General features: G+C 36.3%; 1 pseudogene; it reads left to right on the top strand.

Annotated features, from left to right (window-relative positions):
* Positions 1-2,167: 2,167 nt before the first annotated feature.
* LOC146995172 (uncharacterized) lies at positions 2,168-2,915 on the top strand (annotated as a pseudogene).
* Positions 2,916-4,431: the final 1,516 nt, after the last annotated feature.

Genomic DNA, 4,431 nt, shown 5'->3' with positions numbered 1-4,431 from the left:
TAATAATAAAGTATGGTAAGTATTGTTTTTAGCTTTACTGCTTTCACACCTGCAAAATAGAAAAATATTATATACAGGCTATCTGTTAGTTATCCTCAAGATTTTTTGTAATTAGGCATATTTAGAATATGGTATTTCTCCTAAGAAAAATTATATATAAAAGTTGATGAATGTTTTATATAGTATATAAATATGCATGTGCATGTTTATAGTATAGAGAGTACTACAGTACAATGCAGAAATATTCCATACTGCTTTGCACAGAAAAATATGTGCCAACCAAATTTTGGTCTTTCAAAAAAATATCTCTAGACCATTTCGTTATTTTTCTTTTTTTACCTTCTTCCGTTGCCTCTCGGCTTATAAGAAGGGCAGATAAAAGAGCATTCTGTTGAACCAGTAAAACTTTGTGTTGAGCTGAAAAAGCCATGACACAAAATAACGAAAACGAGCAGAGCGAGCGCGAGAAATCAATTGAGCTAGAAAACAGCGCGCGAAAGGTGTCGACACATTCACGCATGCACAAATTTAGCTTCTCTCATTGGCCACAGACCGTCATAGACCCCCGTCTCGCAGGTGTGAACGGATGTCCCGTATTTTATGCCCTTATGACTATGTCTCTATGCACTTTACGCTCACGTCTGAACGCAGCTTTACAGACCAGGAAATTGAGGTATAGTATAAATCGCCCTTCATTTCGTATCAGCGCCGAGAATTTGGATGAAAAAAGGGTACCTTTTTAAAAACGAACTTCTTAACGAAGAAAAGCCGTTTTATGTACAGCGTAATGTCTAAAAATACCGTCAAATTAAACAGTAATCTTGACTTTAATACTTTTGTATGCATTTCTTGAACTGATTAATAAATGTAAATTTGTAATTAAAAAAAATGTATAATACTTTATTTAGTTACATGCTAGTTATCTGTGTTATTGCTTCGTTTCTGGTATAGATCCCCCTCCCAGAAAAAAGCATTTTGCTTCTTGATCGCAAAAATTCCTTGCTTTACCATTACTTAACAAGTGGAATTTCCTAGTTTTCCCCCCAATAAAATTACAGCTCTGCGACAACGACTGAGTGAAATATTTGCAGCTATCTACACATAAATTGAATGTTTATTTAAAAATAAAATATTTCCTAATTTTTATATCCCTTTTCTAGTTTATATGAAATTTCAAAATTTAACGATATCAGTTAATGAAATATTTGCAAGTAATATAATGGTTCTGCGAAATATATTCTTGATTTCAAACCCTTACTACTAGGCATCAGCCTACCGCTCTTAGAATACATTATTAGTCCAAAGGGCAATTTGCGGAGAAGAATTATTAATTTCATTTTGGCATTTTTCGTTGAAAACTATAAACGGCGAATCACTTTTCAAATTGTTTCCGCCAAATATTATCGCCCTGTATTGTATTTAAGGAAATTAAACAATGAAGAGTCTGCATGAATGTATGTATGTTTCTCGCTTATGATAAAACAACGATACCTAGAGCCATCAAAATTTGAATAACGTAATCTTCCATAGACTATCGGCATCTGAAAGCTCGAAGTTGTTTAATGAATTTTTGATTAACAAACTCAGCGATTTCAAAGCGAGCAATGACAACACTGTACGAGAAAAAACATTTTTATCTCCAGCGCGCGATATATATTCCTGATATACTGATACTGAATGAGACCTAAAAACACTTTTCTTTTAAAATATATCTCCCCTTATGATCCCTGACACAGCCGTTTACTTTCCCCTTCCGTAATTAACGCCAGTCTCTTGCTCTTGACCGCATTTGCAAAGCCACCTTCGAGGAGTAGCATGCATATTTGAAGTCTCGAAATAAAGACAAATTTTACTGTGTAATGAGTCTGCTGGAAGTTCTTGATGAATACAGTGAAAACATTTAATGTAATATAGGCAACTAGAATTCCATGGGATCTACAACGATTACCACATTGGTGACATCTGGACTTCGCTAAATCAGGCCATGTGAAAAGTTCGCATGCACGTTCGGTTTTGACGGATCGCCATCTCAAGACCTCCAAACCAGAACTTATGGATTAAACCGATTTTTATCCTCCAGATCACAGATGAGTAGCAATTATAGTTCATTTTATCATTTTGTTTCTTAGTAGCATTTATGCTTTAGTTTTGGCTTAAACCTTGCACAATGTCTGATGTACATGCCGTCCAAATTCCGGTTTATAACCGATTAGACCCAGCCTTATGGCTTATTATGTGCGGAAGTACATTTGCTCTTGCCACCCCCAAACCTATCACAGAATCACTTACGAAATATAACTATGTATTTGCTCATCTTCCCCCAGATATTGCGTCATTAGTTTGGGATTTACTTATGAAACCAAATTCAACCGATCTTTATCCAAAGCTTACAACTAAGTTAATAAACCGATCGGAAGAATCACCTCATCAAGAAATTCGCCAGTTATTATCTGGAGATTACTTAGGCTCTCGAAAACCTTCGGATTTGCTTAGGAATACGAAACGACGAGCGGAATCCTGAAACGTTCCCAATAACTTAATGTCAGAATTATTCCTTCAGCGTTTGCCTTCGGCAGTTCAGTCTATTTTGGCAGCGGTTTCTGGTTCAACTTTAGACAAAGCTGTAGAAATTGCCGACAGAATCTTAGAAGTAAATACAACCCCAGGGACTTGTGCCGTTTCTCGTACAGTCGATTAATCTATTGATGATAAATTATTTAAAGAAATAGAAAAATTAAACAAACGTATTGATCGTATTTCCCTTTCTCGAGATCTATCGCATTAAAGAAAGGAGCAATTCCAAATGGAGAGATTATTCTATTTGCTGATATCATAGATGCTTTGGAAAACATTGTAGAAAAGAGAAGTGAATCAAACCTTGTTTATGGAAGAGAAACGAAACCAGCAAAGAATAGAGGCGATTTATCCTTTGTCTCAAATTTCACGTCTCCTGTTTGTTCGTGACCGGAGAACAAACGTTTTTTCTTGGTCTATACCGGCCCTGACGTGTCCTTACTTACGGCAAACAATTCACAAAAACGAAACTCCCCAACAAACACTTCTTGCTGCTAATTCTTCAACTATCCATGTTTATGGACAAAAAACACTTTCTCTGGATTTCAAATTAAGATGACAATTTGCTTGGACTTTTCTTATAGGAAAATGTTAGTACACCCACTCTTGAAGCAGAATTCCCCCATTTCTTTGAATTGGTGCCTGATGTTAGAAACAAATGTCTGAAAGATTTAAAAACAAAGTTTCAGGCTGTAGGCTGTGTGAAAAATGCTGATATTTATTCAGAAAAAAAACTGTCTTCAGTGATACATCATATGACAAAACGTTAAAAGAATTTCCTTCCATTATTAAAAAACCAGATCCTAACCAACTTGTTAAACACAACATTGTTCATCATATCATAACTAAAGGTCCACCTGTGGTTGCGAAACCTCATCGATTAGCCCCAGATTACTTAAAAATAGCAAAGCGAGAAGGTCAAACTATGATGAAAGTAGGGCCTTTAAAACCATTGAGAAGAAATTATGCATCCCCACTTCACATAGTTGCAAAAAAGGGAACCTTAAGATGGAGACCTGTAGGAGACCATCGTGCGTTGAACGCACAAACGATAAAAGATAAGGGTCTGGGTCATAATCCCGACAGCCGAAATCCCGACAAGCCAGAATCCCGACTGTCCAAAACCCCGGCAGGGCCGAAATCCCGACAACCCAAAGTCCCGACACGGTCGAAATCCCGACAAGCCAGAATCCCGACAGGGTCAGAATCCCGAGTGTCCAGAATCCCGACAGGGTCGAAATCCCGACTGTCCAAAATCCCGACAAGTTAATATCTAAATACAAACACTCAATTTAGCTTAATAAAATACAATTTTTAACTAACTGTTACATATTACTAATTAAAAGTTTAAATCAAAAAATCATAAAAATTATGTCATTACTTAAAATAATTTTTAACAAATTGAAATGACCGTTAAAATTTGAAATGAAGATTTATAAAATTCTTTTTATTAAGAAAAAGAAAACATCACTTACACATGCAAACGACATATTTACAGTGACACATTGTGAGCGATAGCACGAAGATGTTCCATCACAGGTCGATTATCACGATCGTCCACAAAAGTCATAATTCTCCTTTCTCTGTCATCATCTACCTTCCTACGTTTTGGTTGTTGTTCTCCGCGAAGAATGCATTCAACTTGGTATTCCACATGCTCCTGTTCTTTTTGAAATCCTTCTATGATGTTATAAACGCCAACATGGGTCCGTCCAATTAAGGTCTCCCATCTTCTGTGCCAATCCTCGACAGCATTTTGAGTGCGCGGAGCATTTATAGCTGCCTTTTCTAGATCACTAATGATTCTAGATGGCCTCAGTTCAATATTATTTTCTTTAGCGAAATCAATTAAATCTT

Source organism: Stegodyphus dumicola, chromosome 10 (genome assembly GCF_044657685.1).
Source record: "Stegodyphus dumicola isolate Sdum_Otavi_A_Nest chromosome 10, ASM4465768v1".
Lineage (NCBI taxonomy): Eukaryota > Metazoa > Arthropoda > Arachnida > Araneae > Eresidae > Stegodyphus > Stegodyphus dumicola.
Note: the sequence above shows the minus strand (reverse complement) of the source record. Positions and strands in the feature narration are given on the sequence as shown.